The 21126-nt window shown below is 52.8% G+C and overlaps 1 long non-coding RNA gene and 1 pseudogene across 5 annotated transcripts in view; both read right to left on the reverse strand.

Annotated features, from left to right (window-relative positions):
- Positions 1-21126, reverse strand: part of LOC144303310 (uncharacterized) — a 61379-nt gene that overhangs the window by 20248 nt on the left and 20005 nt on the right. The window contains exons 5-6 of one of the 5 annotated variants that reach the window (XR_013370391.1): positions 14797-14988; positions 12007-14404 (exon numbers count right to left, since the gene is read on the reverse strand). The exons of the other annotated variants lie outside the window; for them this stretch is intronic. This is a non-coding gene — a long non-coding RNA (uncharacterized LOC144303310). Of the gene's footprint in view, positions 1-12006; positions 14405-14796; positions 14989-21126 lie in introns of those variants that run through there. 5 annotated transcript variants of the gene reach the window in all.
- Positions 9477-11355, reverse strand: LOC144291580 (THO complex subunit 4 pseudogene; annotated as a pseudogene).

Here is a 21126-nt window from a genome sequence, read left to right on the forward strand (position 1 = left end):
GGAGGCCAGTGCAGGTGTGGCCATAAATAAAACCCAAGCACCTGGGGGGAGGCTGGAGACAAACGTGGGCACCGGGCAGCGGCGCCAGCTTAGAGGGACCTGAAAGCCGTCGTCGAAGTTTGGCCCTTGATGCTAGACGGCGATCGGGATTCACGGCGGCCCTTAGGGGAGAAGCGGCCCCACCCAGCACAGCGGGTCCCACAGGAATCAGCGAGACGGGGTGCGGGGTGCACAGGCCAGTGGCGGGGCGCCCGGGGAGCTCTGCTGTCTCGTTGCTCACCCCGTGGTCCTCGCACCAACAGCTCCAGGAGGCTCCTGAAGGCACAGTCTCCGCCCGTCCCGGAACTCAGGGCCACGCGTGTGCAGGTCCTCGCCCCGAGGCCCGAGGGCACAGGGAGCTCTCAGTGAGCAGATACTCGAGTGGCTTCCAGCCCAAGGGCGCCAAGCCCGCGGCCCACGCCCACCCCATCCCCGTGGGCTTGGCTGCTGGCTGGAGGGACGGCACCTGGAGTCTCCAAAGCAAAGACGGGGGATTTAAGCAAAACTCGGAGAAGAAGTGAGTGCTGCCTGTGGAGACGGGATCCCGGGGCATGTCATGGATGTCCGGGTTCTCCAAGCATCACCTTGCACTTCCACATGAGGGAGGAGGAGCCTTCTAGAAACTGGAAGCTCCCAAGGAGAGAGCATCAACGCCAGGACCGCAGATACGAAAAAAATGTAACGACGACCGAGAGCTCACGTTGTGCCAGACGATGTTTTGCGTTGGCAAGACCTCCCAACCCCGCTGTCCTTCGCGGGAGACCTGTCGGGCACCCCCCGGCCCCCCCCCCCCCCCCCCCCCCCGTCCCCATTCTGCAGAGCTAAGGAAGCCCAGGCCGGATGCACTTAGCCACTTTACCTACAGGTTTGTCAGTCTTGTCGATCTTTTGAAAGAACCAACTCTTGTCGATCCTATTGTTTTTCTATATTCTATTTAGTTTATCTCCGCTCTGTTCTTTACAGTAGAGCTCTCTCTCGTCTTCTGAATTCGGGCTGTGGTCAGAATGAGTGGCACCCAAGCAGGATGCAGACGTGTCTTCCATACGATGTAACGCAGTTAAAGGCGGTCTGATAAATCTCTGGGCACGTCTCAGGGACAACAGGGTCAGTATGAGGAGTCCACTGCGAAGATGCGCACTCTGAATCGGAGAGCTGGCGTTGCTTCAGGGGACAGCGACGCAGGGGACCTAAGCCAGGGAATGCCCCTGCTCTCACGGACGGCCCACCCTAGCAGGAGAAAATAGAGAGAATGCAGGAAAATACAAGCAGACTACTCTCCGGGTTGTGGCAGGTGCTAGGAAGAGAAGAGAGCAGGGGTGCGGGCTGGAGAAGGACTAGAAGCCTCGTCATGGCTGGGGAGTGACGGGATTCTCTGGCGGGAGTGATGGGAAATCCATGGCTGGGTTTCCCAGAGACCTAGTGTCTGGGCTGGATCTGCACTGATGGGAAGACGCAGCCACCTGAAGAGCAGGGAAAAGAGAGATCCCCTGAGAGGAGGAGCAGGTGCAGAACTCCCCGGCTTGGAGCTCAAAGAGTGGAAATTCTGCTGGTGTAGGGAGGATGGAGGGAGGAAGGAAGGAAGGAAGGAAGGAAGGAAGGAAGGAAGGAAGGAAGGAAAGAGGGAGGGAGGGAAGGAGGGAAGGAAGGAAGGAAGGAAGGAAGGAAGGAAGGAAGGAAGGAAGGAAGAAAGGAAGGAGGGAGGGAGGGAGGGAGGGAAGGAAGGAGGGAAGGAAGGAGGGAAGGAGGGAGGGAGAGAGGAAAGAAGGAAGAAGGAAGGGAGGGATGAAGGAGGAAGGAAGGAAGGAAGGAAGGAAAGGAGGGAGGAAGGAAGGGAAGGAGGGAGGAAGGAAGGGAGGGAGGGAGGAGGAAGGGAGGAAAGAAGGAAGGAAGGAAGGAAGGAAGGAAGGAAGGAAGGAAGGAAGGAAAGAGGGAGGAAGGAGGGAAGGGAAGGAGGGAGGAGGGAAGAAGGAAGGAAGGAAGGAAGGAAGGAAGGAGGAAGGAAGGAAGGAAGGAAAAGGAAGAAGGAGGGAAGGAAGGAGGGAGGGAGGAAGGAGGAAGGAAGGAGGGAGGAAGGGAGGAGGAAGAAGGGAGGGAGTGAGGGAGGAAGGAAGGAGGGAGGAAGGGAAGGAGGGAGAAAGGAAGGGAGGGAGGAGGAAGGAAGGAAGGAGGAAGGAAGAAGGAAGGGAGGGAGGAAGAAGGGGGGAGGAAGGAGGAAGGAAGGAGGAAGGAGAGAGGGAGGAAGGAGGAAGGAAGGAAGGAAAGAAGGAGGGAGGAAGGAGGGAAGGGAAGGAGGGAGGAGGGAAGAAGGAAGGAAAGGAAGGAAGGAAGGAAGGAAGGAAGGAAGGAAGGGGAAGGGAAGGAGGGAGGGAAGAAGGAGGAAGGAAGGAGGGAGGAAGGGAGGGAGGAAGGAAGGAAGGAAGGAGGGAGGGAGGGAAGGAAGGAAGGAAGGAAGGAAGGAAGGAAGGAAGGAAGGAGGGAGGGAGGGAGGGAGGGAAGGAAGGAAGGAAGGAAGGAAGGAGGAGGGAGGAGGAAGGAGGGAAGGAGGGAGGGAGAGAGGAAGAAGGAAGAAGGAAGGGAGGGATGAAGGAAGGAAGGAAGGAAGGAAGGAAGGAAGAAAAGGAGGCAGGAAGGAAGGGAAGGAGGGAGGAAGGAAGGGAGGGAGGGAGGAGGAAGGAGGAAGGAAGGAAGGAAGGAAAGAAGGAAGGAAGGAAGGAAGGAAGGAAGGAAGGAAGGAAGAAGAAGGAGGAAGGGAAGGAGGGAGGGAGGAAGGAGGAAGGAAGGAGGGAGGAAGGGAGGGAGGAAGAAGGGAGGGAGTGAGGGAGGAAGGAAGGAGGGAGGAAGGGAAGGAGGGAGAAGAAAGGAGGGAGGAGGAAGGAAGGAAGGAAGGAGGAAGAGAGGAAGGGAGGGAGGAAGAAGGGAGGGAGGAAGGAGGAAGGAAGGAGGAAGGAGAGAGGAAGGAGGGAAGGAGGGAAGGAAGGAAGGAAAGAAGGAAGGAAGGAAAGAAGGAAGGAAGGAAGGAAGGAAGGAAGGAAGGAAAGAAGGAGGGGAAGGAGGGAAGGGAAGGAGGAAGGAAGGAAGGAAGGAAGGAAGGAAGGAAGGAAGGAAGGAAGAAGGAGGGAAGGAAGGAGGGAGGAAGAAGGAGGAAGGAAGGAGGGAGGAAGGGAGGGAGGAAGAAGGGAGGGAGTGAGGGAGGAAGGAAGGAGGGAGCAAGGGAAGGAGGGAGAAAGGAAGGAGGGAGGAGGAAGGAAGGAGGGAGGAAGGAAGAAAGGAAGGGGAGGGAAGAAGGGAGGGAGGAAGGAGGAAGGAAGGAGGAAGGAAAGAAGGAAGGAGGAAGGAAGGAAGAAGGAAGGGAGGGAGGAAGAAGGGAGGGAGGAAGGGAGGAAGGAGGAAGGAAGGAGGGAGGAAGGGAAGAGGGAGAAAGGAAGGGAGGGAGGGAGGGAGGAGGAAGGAAGGAAGGAAGGAAGGAAGGAAGGAAGGAAGGAAGGAAGGAAAGGGCAGGGCAGGGCTGGAGCGGAGGGAGAAGAAAGCAGGGGGTGGCTGCCCGGGCCCCAGAGGGCTCCTCCTCCTCATCCCAGGCCCCTGGCACTTCCTCCAGGCCGCGGGGGGTGTCCAGCGGGTCCCAGGCCTCAGTCCTTTGTTCTCATACGTGAGGCCTTTATTACTTCTTTACCTGCGCGTGTTCTGCCTCCTCGTGTTACACCAGGGACGTGATGCCCGCGCGGCCAACCCGGTGAAAGACTCTGGTCCCCAAGTGATCGGTGACTGAAATGCTCTTTTCTTCCTTGGAGCTAAATGAACACGAGCCGCTTCGGGTGTCTACTAAGCTCGGGGTGAGCACCCCTGTTGCAGATATTCCTCCCTCCTCCCTCCTTGCTTTCCTTCCTTCTTTCCATTCCTGCGGCCCTTTAACTTCAGGACCCTCTTCTGCAAGGGACGCCACCCCTTGAAGTGCGGAGACCTGACCCCGAATGGCTTAGGGCCAACTGAGGGCCCCGGGGTTAGGGAGCAGCTGAAGGGCCCTGTGAGGGGCCTTGGGGAGGTCTCAGAGTGGGGATCCGGGGGTTCAGGGCACACCCCTCGAGCCCCGGTGGTGCGCAGGGGACCCTTGCAGGGGACGCCCAGGCTAGGGACAAGGGTCGGGCAGGGACCGTGGAGGAACCCAGGACCAGCGCGCTGCCTCAGCAGCCCGGGAACAATGCAGCTGCCCAGCTCGGCGGCTCGGTGCTGTCAGCCCTCTTTCACCACAGAAGTGACTCCCCACAAGCATGTGGTATTAACATCCAACCGAAAAAGTAGAATATGGAGGGAAAAAATCCAGTGTACATTTTTTCCACCTGAAAACCTTATGGATAATAATTCTTAAACACATGGGTGTCCTCCTGTCCCTGCAGAACTCTAGCACCCTTCCCCCCCCCCCCCCAGCACGGTGGGGTTTGATACAGAAGAGACCTGCGCTCGGTGTCCCTGGTAAGAAACCAGCAGTGAGCCTGGACTGCAAGGGCCCTGCCCCAGTCCTCCTGCACATTCTCAGGCCGCGGGCTCAGCTCTGTGGGGATTTTAAGATTTATGTATTTATGTGTGAGAGAGAGAGAGCGCACAGTGGGGAGGAGCAGAGGGAGAGAGAGGGGGGAGCAGAGTGGGAGGAGCAGAGGGAGAGAAGGAGGGAGAGCACAGTAGGAGGAGCAGAGGGAGAGGGGGAGCAGAGTGGGAGGAGCAGACAGAGAGGGAGAGCACACAGTGGGAGGAGCAGGGGAGAGGGAGGGAGGGAGAGCACAATAGGGAGGAGCAGGGGAGAGGGAGGGAGGGAGAGCACAATAGGGAGGAGCAGGGGGGAGGGAGGGAGGGAGAGCACAGTGGGAGGAGCAGGGGGGAGGGAGGGAGGGAGAGCACAGTGGGAGGAGCAGGGAGGAGGGAGGGAGGGAAGAGCACAATAGGGAGGAGCAGGGGGAGGGAGGGGGAGCACAGTGGGAGGAGCAGGGGGAGGGAGGGAGAGCCTCCACAGCCGCCTGGGCGCCGAGCACTGCAGCCCGCGGAGCTGGAAGGAGGCCCCGGGGCGCGCGGAGCCGACAGGGGGTCACGGGGTCAGGCCCTCCGCCCGCGCGTCGCCCCCAGGAGCCCCCTCCCCCAGCGCGGCCGGGCGGAGCCTGTCCCGGGGCAGCCCGCGCGCCCCCTGCCGGCGGCCGGCGGGACTGCAGGGGCCCGGGGCTGTGGCCGGGGCCGGGGACCCCCCAGTGGGGACGGGATCGGCCCTTCCCGGGGGCGGGGCGGCCGCGTGGTTTCTCGTGATGCTGGGGACGGAAGGAGACCCGGGCGCCTGCAGCCTCCGACTGGCCGCACCTGCCGCCGGGAAGGGACTCAGGGCTGCGGGCGATGCTCGGCGGCTCCGGGGCCAGGCGGGCGAGGGCGGCACGGACCGTGGGGGCCGTGAGGGAGGAAGGGAGGGGCTGGAGCGCACCCCACCTGCGGCCGCCCTCGCAAGGACCCAGGCCGAGCAGGACCACTGTGCGCAAGGCAGGGGCGAGAGGACGCACGTCCTGCACCCACGACCCCCGCCTGGTGTCCGCCGCGGGGCTCGCGGGGTCCCGGCCCCACGCGTGACGGTCTCGAGCTCGGGCCGCCCGCACCCCGCACCCCGCACCCCGCACCCCGCACCCCGCCGCCCGCAGCGACCCGGGCTGAAACGTGGCGGCCGCTTGCACGGGGGCCTCGAGCGCGGGCGAGGACCGGGCCTGGACCTGGCTGCGGGCCCCGGCGCAGGGTGAGCGGGCCCGGCCCCGCAGGCAGGTGCACCCGGACCGCACCCCCCGGTGTCGGGGACCCGCGGGCCTGCACCCCGCCCTCCCAGCTCCAGGGCGTGGGCCCACGGCCGTGCAGCCGGCTCCACCGGACAGCGACCGCGGCCTCCAGGTGCGGCTGGGCCTCCAGGTGAGGCTGGGCCTCCAGGTGCGGCTCAGCCTCCAGGTGCGGCTCGGCCTCCAGGTGCGGCTCGGCCTCCAGGTGCAGATCAGCCTCCAGGTGCGGCTCGGCCTCCAGGTGCGGCTCGGCCTCCAGGTGCAGATCAGCCTCCAGGTGCGGCTCGGCCTCCAGGTGCGGCTCAGCCTCCAGGTGCAGATCAGCCTCCAGGTGCGGCTGGGCCTCCAGGTGCGGCTCAGCCTCCAGGTGCAGATCAGCCTCCAGGTGCGGCTGGGCCTCCAGGTGGGGCTCGGCCTCCAGGTGGGGCTCGGCCTCCAGGTGCAGCTGGGCCTCCAGGTGCGGCTGGGCCTCCAGGTAGGGCTGGGCCTCCAGGTGCGGCTCGGCCTCCAGGTGGGGCTGGGCCTCCAGGTGCGGCTCGGCCTCCAGGTGCGGCTCGGCCTCCAGTGCGGATCGGCCTGCAGGTGCGGCTCGGTCTCCAGGTGGGGCTGGGCCTCCAGGTGCGGCTGGGCCTCCAGGTGCGGCTTTCCCGGCCGAGCGTCGGGGACAATGCAGACCTCGGCCACATGGGGGCGCTGCGCCCCCGGCATCGAGGCCCGGCCCGCCCGTCGGAGGGAGCGCGCCGCGGAGGTGGGGGGGGAAGAGGCGGGGCCCGGAGGAAAGCCGGGGCTGGGGGCGGGCACCTGCGGGGCACCCGCTGCTCGTCCCGCCTGCACGACGCTTCCTCCGCCGCCCTCCCCGCCCCGGGATGCGGGAAACCGGCGCTCGCTCTCCCGCGGGCGGGTAGGTGTGGACGGACGTGTGGGGGCGCCTCGCAGACACGCGCACCAGCAGCGGCAGCACCAGGAGCACCAGGAGCACCAGGAGCATCAGCAGCATCAGCAGCAGCAGCACCAGGAGCACCAGGAGCACCGGGAGCACCAGCAGCAGCAGCACCAGCAGCACCAGGAGCACCAGGAGCATCAGCAGCAGCAGCACCAGCAGCACCAGGAGCACCAGGAGCACCAGGAGCATCAGCAGCGGCAGCACCAGCAGCAGCAGCACCAGAAGCACCAGGAGCACCAGCAGCGGCAGCACCAGGAGCACCAGGAGCATCAGCAGCGGCAGCACCAGCAGCACCAGGAGCACCAGGAGCACCAGCAGCGGCAGCACCAGCAGCAGCAGCACCAGGAGCACCAGGAGCACCAGCAGCGGCAGCACCAGCAGCAGGAGCACCAGGAGCACCAGGAGCACCAGCACCAACACCCCCACCACCAGCCCAGCACCCCCACACCCAGCACCCCAGCACCCTCACCACCAGCACCACCACCCGAGTACTGAGAGGGTTATCTCAATCCTCAGGGTGACTCTCTGCAGCAGGTGCCATTATTTCCATCCTACAGACAGGGAAGCAAAGTCAGGAGCAACAACTACACTGACCCAGGTTCCCACCAACAGTACATGGACAGAACCCGACCTCTCTGGTGCACGGACCTACAATTTTCCTCCTCGCACCTTATTTCAGATTCAAGATAATACCCTCTTATCTCTCAATTACCCTTTGCAGGGCTCTTTTTTTTTTTTTTTTTTTTGTAATTTTTGTTATTAGCCAATTTATTTTTAAGTTTTTAAATAGAGAAGTCTCAAAAAGGAAAGAAGAAATAGCTGATAAATGTATTGTCCAAATAAGCCCTGATGTCTTCAAAGATAAAAAGGGGGGCAGCCCCGGGTGGCTCAGCAGTTTAGCACCTCCTTCCAGCGGGGGCCTGATCCTGGAGACCCCGGATCGAGTCCCGCCTCGGGCTCCCTGCATGGAGCCTGCTTCTCCCTCGGCCTGTGTCTCTGCCTCTCTCTCTCCCTGTGTCTCTCATGAATAAATAAATAAAATATTTTTAAAAATAAAAGTAAAGATAAAAAGGAGGAAAAACCTAACATATCAATTTGTTTTGTAAAAACAACCACACACAAAGGTACAAAAGCAAAACCAAGCCTCAATGGCCCATACTCACACCCTCTTCCACAGATATTAATACTATACTAATAATAAATAATTTAAATTACAAATGTGATATATGATGGTATATATCATAATAAAATCCAGAACTTATAAAACATTAACTATTAGGCCCACACAGTTTGAAGTACTTTAAAAGTATTAAATCAATTAATCAACTACATCACTTAATCTGCATGTAGAGTCATATATTCATTTATTATTTATACTAAAGAAATCTTACTCTTCATAATATTTTGAACTTTCCATCTTTTTCTCATTTTTCCCTTTATTTTTAAAAAAGATTAATTTTTTATTTTAGAATAAAATAGAAATGAAATTTTAGAGGATGGTTGAGTTGGGGGGGTGGAGGGGCAGGGCAGAAGGGAGAGGGGGAGGATCCTCAAGCAGACTCCTCGCTGAGCGCAGGGCCCAACTCTGGTCCCCGTCCCAGGTCCCTGAGATCATGACCTGAGCTGAAATCAGGTGCCCGGGGCAACTGGGTGGCTCAGCAGTTGAGCATCTGCCTTCGGTTCAAGGCGTGACCCCAGGGTCCCAGGATCGAGTCCCACATTGGGTCCCCGCAGGGAGCCTGCCTCTCCCTCTGCCTGTGTCTCTGCGCCTCTCTCTGGGTCTCTCATGAATAATAAATAAAATCTTTAATAATTAAAAAAAAAGTCAGATGCCCAACCCACTGAGCCACCCAGGGGCACCTCCTATTTTTTCTCTTTAAACATGTAATTTGGAAATCCTCCTCTGTCTCTGCAGGCCCGTCTATTTTCACATGGAGTATTCCACGGCGGGGAATGAGTTGCAACTAACCTAATAGGCATCTGTGGTTTGTGTCCTCTCCCTGTGATCTGCACTGAGAGACACGTACGACTCGGTTTCTTTGAATTTATAAATCACATCATCTCAACAACCAAAGACTGAATGTGGTCAAAGGGTGGAACTGATGCAATGAAGAGAAATATTATTGTTATGGTTTTGGAAAACTATTGTGCAACAGCGCTGCCAGCCACCTTGAGGCTGTGGCGAGCAGAACTGGCCAAAGAAAAGGCCACGCGTGCAGGTCAAATTATTCTCTCCCCCTGTCCCCTGGACATTGAAAACCTCCGTCAGGCGTTATCATGACATAAAATGATCCTCAAGCTTTGGGCCCAGAGCCATGGGTTTGTCCACAGACCTCTTTCCACCAGCTCCCCTTTCTCTTGTGTTCCAATCATGTTTCTTCCAACCAAGCCACCTGCCGCTGTCCAAGATTCCTATCATCTATCTATCATCTATCCGTCTATCTATCTATCGTCTGTCTGTCTATCTGAAATTTTTTTTTTCCACACACGTCTCTGTTTTATTATGACAAAGGTGAAAACGCCACCTTCCCCACAAGGACAACCGGCAACATTTATCCCAAAAATAACTCGGTACAAAACAGGGCTGCTTCAGAATTTAAAAAGAAAAAAAAAAAAAGAAAGAAAGAAAGAAAGAAAAAGAAAAAAAGGAAAATAAGAAAAAAAACATTTACATGAGTTTTTAAATCGTGTTTTAAAACATAAAATAAAATAAAATAAAATAAAATAAAATAAAACATAAAAGAAACAAATCCATCATTGGCCGCACAGCCCCAGTCCACGCCCCTTCCCGCCAGGGAGCCCGGAGGGGACACCTGGGTCCTGCTCCACTTGGGGATCTGCCGGTCTCTTTAGCTGGTGTCCACTCTGGCGTCATAAGCATCCAGCTGGGCGTCCAACTCCTCTGCAGAAAGCTGCTGCTTCGAACTCCCACCAGTGCCTCGACCTCTGCCCCGGCTCCCTCCACGAGTGCCTCTCCTGGTGCCGCCGCCACCACCACCAAAACCTCCGGAGCCCCGGTTTCCAGTCATCCCACCTCTGCTATGCTCTGCGCGGGTCTCCGCTGTGTCAGTCCGTGACGAGACCAGCTGAATGTTCACGGGGCGCCCATCCACGGGGACGCCGTCGTACTGCTTCTGGCTTTCAGGGCATCTGCCTTCCGTTCAAAGTGCACATCGGCTGTTCCTAAACTGCGCCCGGAGCGGTCATGCTGTACAGCTGCCTTCTTCAGAGTTCCGGATTCAGCAAAGAGTTCCTGAATATCCGTGTCCGACACTCCGAAATCTATCTACCCATCTATCAGCTATCAGCTACCCATCGTCTATCTCTCTATCCATCATCTATCCAGCATCTATCATCTATTTATTACCTATCTACCTATCATCATTATCTATCATCTATCATCTATTATCATCTATCATCTATCTACCTACCTATCTGTCATTAATCTACCCATCTATCAATTTACCTACCTATCACCTATCTGTCTATCATCATTATCTACCATCTATCATCTATCTATGCATCTATTTATCATCTATCTACCTATCATCTATTTATCTATCATCTATCTATTTACCTATCATCTATCATCCATTATCTATCCATCCATCCATCTATCTACCTACCTATCATCTATCTCTCTATCTGTCTGTCTACCATCTATCATCTCTCTATGTATCATCTATCTATACCGAGGGCGGCTTCTCCCTTCACACCGAGCGGATGACGAGGCGTGTGAAGCACGGCCCAACAGAAGGATTTCCCTTCCCTCCTGTCCTCAGCGCTCCCCAAGTGGTGCTACGGTAGACCAGTGGTCCGTTTTCAGCTGTGGCACCAACATACCACGCCAACCCATGTGTGAACCAGCCCGGGCCCCCTGCTTCCTTGTCGGCTGGTCACAGGAAACACCCCAACACAGGTGTGTGTTGACAGGGTGTGGACAGCCACCCACCATACAATACGGGAGTGAGTCGAGGCCACCTGGTTATGTGACGTGCGTACGCCTTTCAGATCTCCCTGTGCCCATCCCAAATACACCCTTTCCATACATTGCCATCAAATAATGAATTGCTGCTCTGTCCATCTGACTTGATGTGAGTTCGTGCATTTGAGAATATTCCCAGTACGACGGGCAAGTCGGTGGCATGATGGCATCAGCAGTGGGCGGCGTGACGGTCTGATGGCATTAAGTTGGCTGAGGTGTCTCGGGGGCAGTGTTGCAACGGGCGGGGGGGAGGAGGATTCACACGGTCCCTGGGGGAGGCGGTGAATGGTGGCTGCGGGGCTGCCCCACAAAGGTGAAACATTTTTGACCTGCTCCCCACTTGATGAGGTCAAAAAGGTCAGAAGGTATTCACCGACCTAATGTATACATTACAGTGCTGGGACCTGCTCCGACCTGCTCCAGTGAGACACCACGTCCAGCTTAGCAGCTGTGCTTATAATGCCACCTGGCCAAGCTTCTGTAGCCCCTTATGATCCTCTACGATCCATGGTGTTTGCAGAGCCCGTGCTGGTGACAGGGGCAATGAGGAAACCACCACCTCTGCATCCCTGAATCTTTGATAACAGCAGCTTCATTTCACCAACTCTGTTGGCCGTGGACGGGGGAGGTCAGCTTCAGGAGCTTCTAGTCTTCTCTAAGTTAATGACCCTTACTCCACAGTTTGGAGAACCAAGGTGAGCATCTCACCGGATGCTAAGCCTTTCTACCCCATGGGAGCCCCGGATGATAACCACAAAAATAAGGACTTGGGGCCAAACACCGTTCACTCCCATGCTTCCACCGGCTTCCACCCCAGCTGGAGAACTCTAGTATTCCTGTCAGCTCAAACCCTTTCACAGCTGAAGTCTACCAAAAGCCCCAGGTTTCCTCTTTCCCCAATGCAGTCACCCCGCCAAACGGCCACAGGTCATTGTAGGAAAGGACCAGACGTATGTTTACTACACAAAACTATTCTTTCAGAGATCAGTTTGGAGATGTGGCACCTCTTGCCTCTTCCTATCAGTAGGTTCTGGGTCTGTGAACCGATACAGATCTGGAGGCTCAAGGAGGGAGCGTGACTTCCTGTTGTGCCGACGGACGTCAGCCTCTGCCCACTAGCTCTCCATCCTCCCTGACGTTACAAGCTGAGAAGCCTAAAATGACTTTCCGGTTCTGTGTCTCAGTCCCTCTCTCCCCCTGCCCCCTCCTCGCTCCCCTCCTTCCCCACGCCACCACAGAAATGTCACAATAGTTACCATTCCTATCCCTGTTGGACAAGCCACACCAGTTGCCGCTCTGGCCTTGATGCCAATTATGATCATAATTTCTGTCTTGCATCTGGTGTTTCGATGTGGCCAAGCGGCTTCTGTCATTCCCAAAATCCAACATTTATATGGGAAAGAGCTCCATTTTACGGAGACGTCTCTCACTGTCTGACCAAGCCCACATAAAACAGCCACCAGCGAGCTACTGAAAAACACCCAGTGCGCCCCTCACCAGCGAGCCCCCTACTCTCTTGGTGGAGGGTGTATCCCCTGGGCTGCCTTGGGAAACATGGCCTGCTGGTGCGCTCTCGAGGTCCCACTCAGTGGGGCCACTCAGACGTTTCCACCTACCCAAGCCTTGGGATCCACCCCGTAAGACACCTCCAAGGGGGTTCGGACAACCAGCCCATTCACTGTAGTTCATCTTCATCCTTAAGCTTCCAGGTGCCTGTCCAGAAGACCCACGTATCTCCTCCAGATCCCAAATCCAGAGTCATGAGTAAGGCCCTGACATCAAAAGTTCTCCGCATCCAGTCTTAGAGTCTCCACTGCCTGCTCCAATACCTTGTAATTCCATTCCCAGAAAGGTTTCTCCAAGGTCTACCAGCATGCATCAGGCAACCACTGGCAGGCCTTGTGGGTATAAGCTATTTTCCCCTGGGCCCAGTCAGTACCTCTTCATTCAACAAGTGCTAGGATCTGACCCTGGGTATTGTTCCGGAGGAAGCGAGGAGCGAGGCAGGCTGATCTTGAGGAGCCCAGGACAGCACTGGGAGGCCCTGTCTCAGGGCAGAGCCTCACACGGTATCCAAGCAGGAGACAATGCTTCCTCTGGCAAGAGGAAGGCGGCTGCTCCTTCCTACGCTGGACACACAAGGGAGTTTGAGGGTTCAAGATCCTCAGGTTCATCCACCCCAATGTCCCTGGGCCAGCTCTGAGACTCCCTCTGTCTTTCCATCAAGGTCCTAATAAAGACTCGTGCCATGGCTGTGCATTTGGTCCATTCTGCAGCCCTGGCCTCCGATTTCCTACAGCCTGCTCCATGGCTACCACGCTCTTCGAAACAACCATGAAGCCCCCTTATGGCTTTCACGCTTCAAGCCGGCAGGTTATTGCTCTGAGTCTATCCTTGTTGTTGTTGTTGTTGTTGTTTTGTTGTTATTTTTCTGCTTTTTGTTTTTTTTTCTTTATTTTGCCAAGAACTGCAATGTAGTTAATCGACCCCAGTAGTCTCATAATTATCATTTTCCCAAAACTGTTTATTTAGCAAAGCCTCTGCACAAAATTATGCCTCGCCTACTCCTTTCATGCCATCCCAGTTAATCATAGGTGAAAACATCAGTAATTGTCAGGCCACTGCATCCAGGGGTTCTCACCCAACCACTTCCCACCAGTACGGGTCTCGTGTTGCTGTTGGACCACGAATAATCCAGCTCCAAAACAGATTCCCGGAGTCTGCTCTCTAGGGCTTTTCCTGATTCCAACTGCCGTAGCCTAGAGTTTCCGGAAGGCAGAGTGCGCACTATTACCGATAGGAAATAGATTTGGGGGGCGGATTGATAAGGTGGTATAAAAAGAGGTATTTAAATAGATAATTGCAAGATAAAAGAAGAAATTCCATAATAAAGACACAAACAGTGTCTACAACTCATCTGAGAAGGGGGTTAACTGTACTTGAAGAATCAGGGACGCCTTCGTGGAGAAACAAAAAAAATGGCATGTACTCGTGGGCTCTGCGTCAGGATCTACGTCGGGATCTACGGGAAGCCCTTTATAGTTAATACTATCAATCATCCTAGGGTGTAGGTAGCTCTGCTGGCTACAGTTTAGATACGATAACGCTGACTAAAGTTCAGAGAATTCCCACGGATGCTAAGGGACAGAGCCAGAGGCCGTGCTATTAAACCCCACGCTAAACTTTTTTTTTCCTAGAAAACTTGATATTGGTCTGATTTTTAAAAGATAAAGTGCTTTTTAATCAGCTGTACAAGGAGGAAGGAGACCCCAGGCAAAAAGGACGAGAGATGCATGACAAAGACATGGGAAAGGGACTATCATGCTCTAGGACAGTAAGAAATTCGATATAAACGGGGAGCCATTTGAAGGAAGTCTTTGTCTGGGTTGCTAAAGAGAAGATCACGGAATGCGCGGCTGATAGAACAACAGACATGCATTCCTCACGGTTCTGGAGGCGTGGGAAGTCCGAGATCAGGGGGCTGGTGGATTCGGTGTCTGGTGGGGGCCCCCTTCCTGGCTCACAGGTACCTCGTGGTAGAAGAGGCGAGAAGCTCTGTGGGTCTCCTCTATTCGGGGCGCTGTTCCCATTCATGAGGGCTCCACCCTCACGACGTAATCACCTCCCAGACAGAGGCCTCTGGCACTATCAGAGTGGAGAATAGGTTCAAACATAGGAATCTGGTAAGAACACAGTCTGTAGCAGAGGGTGAGCAGGATGGGAAAGTAGAAAGGGTGAGTGGATTTAGCATGAGGAGGGTCCAAAACTGAACACGAATCATGGCCCTGATGATGGGCAAGGGACCTAAAGAAGCTTGTGCCCCTTCGCTTCCATTATGTGCCTCTCTCTCCCCCTGGGGCCCAAGTGCCAGATACCCCCCTTGTCTCCTACCGCTTGGGGCAAGTCTCTCAACCTCACTACCCTATTTCTCTAGTATAACCTGGACATATAACCTGGACCTGCCTACTTTTAAAGCTGGTTATAAAGATGAAACGAGGTCGTGCAAGTACAGTATCCAACGGCCGCCTTTAACTTACATCCATGTAACCGTAAGCTCTTGTCCAGAGATAGACGTGCGAGGAAAGCCAGAGAAGAAATATGTGAAATCCCGCTGTCGATAACTGGTATCTGTCCCTCGGTGGGAAGGGAGGTGTGAATCTGCTGTCCCTGTGTCCCGTCCCCCCGCCTCTCAGGGTGGGAGCCTCTCCCAGGCAAGGAGCCACATGCACCTGAATGAATGAAACAAGGTTCGCCTTCAATGAACGTCCAACAATGTTTCTCTCCACCTTTGCTATTATTTGTTCTCCCCTCCACCCTCTTCACCCTGCCAGCAGGCTGCAATCTCTGACACCGGCTGATCTGTCAGATTTGCTATCTGGCAGACATAGGTGGCCTACGCTGGGGACTTAGCCCGCCCTGGCTTACGGGGGAGTCGCAGATCTACCATTAGTTGTTTCCTTTATGGCCATTTAGAAGCAGCTACTCCCTAAGTAGGAGTATCTGCTCAAACCAGAATCTGTCCCTGACTTCCTGCCTTGTTACCCTCCCCTACACCACCCAGGGTCAATGTCCATCACCATAAATGCAACTGTAGGTCTAACCTCATCACCACGTCCCCTTGAAAAGTCCCACAGAGAATGAGAATAAAGGATGCATGAATCCCAACCTCTCTACCCCTTATTTAAATGCCACCTCATATCCTGGCCTGGAACTAATCTCTCCCCATAACTATCAGCAGGGAAAATATCCTTCCCCGTCCCCAGAAGTTCCATCCCCCCACAAGGTGTGATCTGATCCTAGAGTCCTGGCAGTCCGCATGACCCAACAGTCCATTCCTAAAATGCTCGTTTATTCCAGGTTAGTCAACTCCGGGTGTCAGATGTCAGTGTTTCTGCCAGGAATATGCTGCGCTATCCAAAGCTGATCCCAACCCTCCCCCCAGTCTTTCCTCCAGTACTCGGTGAGAAGAAAATCAAGCCAACATGTCCCTCACATGTGGTCTGCCCTCCACTCCCCATCTCCTGGGAGCAAATGCTTAGACGAGAAAACATGCAAACATTTCCAAACATTTCCCTAAAACAAAAAAATGTTTGCACGTAGAGAAATTTAAAACAAAATTTATTTTTTTATTTTTATTTTTTTATAATAAAATTACTTTTTATTGTTCAATTTATCAACATACAGAATAACACCCAGTGCTCATCCCGTCAAGTGCCCCCCTCAGTGCCCATCACCCAGTCACCCCCACCCCCTGCCCTCCTCCCCTTCCACCACCCCTAGTTTGTTTCCCAGAGTTAGGAGTCTTGTTCTGTCTCCCTTTCTGATATTTCCCACCCATTCTTTCTCCTTTCCCCTTTATTCCCTCTCACTATTTTTTATATTCCCCAAATGAATGAGACCATATAATGTTTGTCCTTCTCCGATTGACTTACTTCCCTCAGCATAATACCCTCCAGTTCCATCCATGTCGAAGCAAATGGTGGGTATTTGTCATTTCTAATGGCTGAGGAATATCCCACTGCATACATAGACCACAGCTTCTTTATCCATCATCTGTCGATGGACACCGAGGCTCCTTCCACAGTGTGGCTATTGTGGACATTGCTGCTAGAAACATCGGGGTGCGGGTGTCCCGGCGTTTCACTGCATCTGTACCTTTGGGGTAAATCCCCAGCAGTGCAATTGCTGGGTCGTAGGGCAGGTCTATTTTTAACTCTTTGAGGAACCTCCACACCGTTTTCCAGAGTGGCTGCACCAGGTCACATTCCCACCAACAGTGCAGGAGGGTTCCCCCTTCTCTGCATCCTCTCCAACATTTGTGGTTTCCTGCCTTGTTAATTTGCCCCATTCTCACTGGTATGAGGTGGGACCTCATCGTGGTTTTGATTTGTATTTCCCTGATGGCAAGTGATGCAGAGCATCTTCTCATGTGCATGTTGGCCATGTCTATGTCTTCCTCTGTGAGATTTCTGTTCATGTCTTTTGCCCATTTCATGACTGGATTGTTTGTTTCTTTGGTGTTGAGTTTAATAAGTTCTTCATAGATCTTGGAAACTAGCCCTTTATCTGATACGTCATTTGCAAATATCTTCTCCCATTCTGTAGGTTGTCTTGTAGTTTTGTTGACTGTATCCTTTGCTGTGCAAAAGCTTCTTATCTTGATGAAGGGTCCCCAAAACAAAATTTAGGAAACAAACACCTTGCACAATTTTCAGGGACACCAAATATATGTCTAATGCAAAATGCGAAGCAAATGACTTCGTATCATCAGCAGCATCTACATCTGGGTGATTCCACTGTCATCTGGGTCCTTGTCAAGAACCTAATGTGGGTTTTGGGGTTTGTCTTGGGATGTGGGGTGTCTATGTCAATGAAATTAAAATGTCCACCAAAATCCTCTCTCCCAGAAAAGGAGAACTATGACCTAAAGACAAAACAAGTCAAGCCTCCATGCTAAAAGGCAGAGTCCACACCTATTGCCTGAAACACTGCCCCAAGCCCTCAATTGATGTTAGTTTTTTTTTTATCATCGTAACTGTCATTTTTTATTGCCTCACTTCATGTCATCCTCCCAGCACATGAGACACGTCCAAAAACAGATCCTTGTTCTCTTCTGACTTCCAGAGTCAAATGAAACAAAACAGATCATCACCTCCGCCCCTAACTTGTGCAGGGGTTTGATCCCGAGATGCTCTCAATATGACACATGTTGCATGAAAGTCCAAGTTACAGGGTCATAGTGGTTTGCAAATCAGTCCACTTTGCCAAGAGCCCTTCGTGGAAGAGTTACCACTCTTGTGGCCTGAACCAGGTCACACTCAAAGCTCAGTGGAATGTAAAAGTATCTAGTGCAGAGAATTCGTGGATGTTTGTACGAGAGAGAAATACAATACTAAGAAAGCTAACTGAGCCCTTTTTCATGGAATTCAAACAGCAATGCTCCAACTGAAATCATGAGCTTATTCAATGATCTTTTCATTTTAGCCCGTGTAGCTCGCATTCTGACATCTGAAAGAGTTGAGACGAGTGCTAGGCACATTTAATATTTTGCTGGAAGACTAGAATCTCTGAACGTTAGAGTTGGTGCACACACGCGCACACACACACTCACAGAGCATCTTCCCTGCCACTCACGATGGGGCCTGGCAGCTGGTGGGGCAACTAACTGGTCGGGGAAAGTGAATGGATTTTGGACAGAGTTGCCGAATCCGAGTCAAGCACCTCAAGTTACTGGCCCTGTGATTCCGGTTGAGTTACTTCTCCGCTCTGAATTTCGTTTTATCAGCCATAAAATGGAGCTGATAACACCTACCTCGTGGATATGCCGTGAAGCGTATACGTGGAAATCTCTTAACATTCTTTCGGGTGTTGCACAAATCACATGGGGTCATGTTGATGCGATGGGGGATGTTACGGTGATTCGAATGCGGACGACCTCAAGTTTCATCCTCATTCTACCACCTGACCCTTATGAGTATCCGAGCCCTCATCTATAAGGTGGAGCATGCACACCACCTTCGTATGGTTTCTGTGGCGACCCGTGAGGTGCCTATAAAGCAGTTAGTGTCTGACACACAGAAGCACCCATCATTAGACATTTGGTAAAGAAACTGATGTTCCTTCGCAAGTCCTTAATGAGACCCAGCTGCGGGCTGGGCACCTTGTCTTGTGCTCGGCCTGCAAGCGGGAAAGTTATCTTCTGGCTCTGGAGGGACACACCCTGTAGTGGGGGATATTTTACTTCCCATCCCCAAAAGATATAAGAGGCCTCTCGTTGCCCAGGAAATAAAGGGCAGGTTCACTGTTTGGCGTTGGAACCATTCCTCTCTCTGACCCCACCCTACCACCGAACCTCCTATACAGTGTATGTTCAATCAAACTAAATCCCCAGTGTTTGTGTCACTACTCGTGTAAGTCAGGTTCTCCAGAGGAACAGGAGCAGGAGATTTATCACAGGGACTGGCTCACGCAATTATACAAGCTACGAAGCCTTATGACCTGCCATTGGTAAGCTGGAAAACCAGGGAAACCACCGGCATAACTTAGCCTGTGTCTAAAGGTGCCGAAAACAGGGGCACCCTAATGTTGGAGAGCTGGAGCACACGGAGGTGGCGGCTGAAACAGAGCAAATCCTCCCTTCCTCCCTCCAGCAGGGGTTGGATGAGGCCCCCACACACCGGTGAGGGCAATCTTCTTGACTCAGTCTACAGATTCAGACGCTAACCTCTTCTAGAAACACCCTCACAGACACATCCAGTAATAATGTTTTTACCATCTGCTCAGGCATCTCGCACACCAATCAAGTGGACAAATAAAATGATCACATTCGTGTTGGACTCTCCACCTGAAATATACCTCACCCCTTTGTCTCTAAGTCAAAAGCCCACGCTTCCTTCATAGCCCAGCCAGGATGATCTCTACTGTGAGCATCTACTTCTCTGCTTCCATCTATGTCCCCTGAAGAACGACCTCTTCTCTACGCCTGTTCTGGTAGAGCTGCAGATGCCACCCCTCGGCCACAAAATGAGTATAACGTTACCTAGTTCAACTCAAAGAAAGAACAGCACTGCCCCCCTCACCTTAAAGCGTAGTTAGGGGTAGGCACGTGACCCAGTCCAGGCTGATAAGAATGACACCTGGGGTTCCTGTGGAACCATTCAGAAAGAGAATTTCCTTTTGCACTGGGGTTATTAAGGTAGCTGTGAGTCAACAGCAACAAAATACCATCTTACCTGCAAGAACACCCACCTCAGAGGAAAGCAGAGCTGAGACATGAGGAGAAACCAACTGCTGGTGACGTCACCGACAACTTGGATGGATACCCCTCGACTTCGGGTTAGGGAAGCCAATCCATTTCCTACTTCATCATCGTTATTATTCAGTTTCTATCACCTGCCATCAAGAATATGCTGCTGACCAAGACCATAGCATTTTTTTTTTGAGGTTCTAGTTAGAGAGAGAGAGAGAGAGCAAGTGAGGGGAGGGGCAGAGCAAGAGAGAGAATCCCAAGCAGACTCCACACTCAGTGTGGAGCCCAACACAGGGCTTGATCTCAGACCCTGAGATCATGACCTGGGCCAAAAATCAAGAGTTAGATGCCGAACTCACTGAGCCACCCAGAGGCCCTAGACTCACAACTCATTTATATTTGTGGTTCTTATGAAATGCTGGGATGGGTTTTTGCCCACTGTAGGTGCCCAGTACACGTTATGTTGGATTAATCTGTAACTCATGGAATGAAATGTACTCGATTCCAAACGGCGCTCAACCTAACAGTCACCCCAGCACATTAAGGCCGAGATAACACATCTGAGCCAAATGATCTATTTGTAATGACTATTCAGACATTCAGTTTCTCTAGAGCCCCAAATAATAACCTGTTCTTTGCATAATCACCTACCTAGATAGAAAACCGTATTTTTCCAAGTGTTTTTAAACCTCATTTTTATTTTTAAAAAATTTAATTCCAGTATAGTTAACAGTGTTTAATCCTCATTTTAGAAATGAGAAGATTTGGAAAGGTAAATGGATTTCCTACAGTGTCACAGGAAGTGAGCAGAACACTGTGGTGGAACCTTCTGTGATTCCAAACTTGGTGAATCCAAAGGACTAGAGGTCTTTTGTCTTGTTCTGTCTTCAGAGTCGGGGTAAAAGTAAGAAATTTTGGAGTCACCCAGCTGGAGTTGAAACCATACGTCTACCAGCTATGAAGCACAGCTTGAGAGTCTAGTGCATACTAAGTGCCAAATAAATGCAAAAGTTGGGATCCCTGGGTGGCGCAGCGGTTTGGCGCCTGCCTTTGGCCCAGGGCGCGATCCTGGAGACCCGGGATCGAATCCCACATCAGGCTCCCGGTGCGTGGAGCCTGCTTCTCCCTCTGCCTGTGTCTCTGCCTCTCTCTCTCTCTCTCTCTCTCTCTCTCTGTGACTATCATAAATAAATAAAAAAAATAAAAAATAAAAAATAAATGCAAAAGTTTTTATTATTTCCATTAATACACATTTTGGTGATTTCTCAGTCCACCAGAAATTCTAAATTGACTCGGGAATCTTAGGGGAGCTCTGTCTAGATGTGTCTGCATTACATGTGAGATTTCTCTATCTCAGAGGGAACAAATTCTCCATCAGACGTCCCAATGGGAAAAATATAAAGTATAAGTTACTGGTGCTTGTGCCATGATTAATTTCCCACCCATTACTCCTAGAATTTCTTCATTCATAATACAATGAAACAATCCTGTGCTCATTGAGGGGAGAATATTATTTGGTTACTGCTCTAGATTTGCTAAGTTTCATTAGTTTTAGAATCTAATTTAGGTTGAAGCTTTATAAGTTACAGTAACTTCTCAATAGATTAAGGGAATTTGA

This window comes from Canis aureus, chromosome 2, assembly GCF_053574225.1.
Source record: "Canis aureus isolate CA01 chromosome 2, VMU_Caureus_v.1.0, whole genome shotgun sequence".
Classification (NCBI taxonomy): Eukaryota; Metazoa; Chordata; class Mammalia; order Carnivora; family Canidae; genus Canis; species Canis aureus.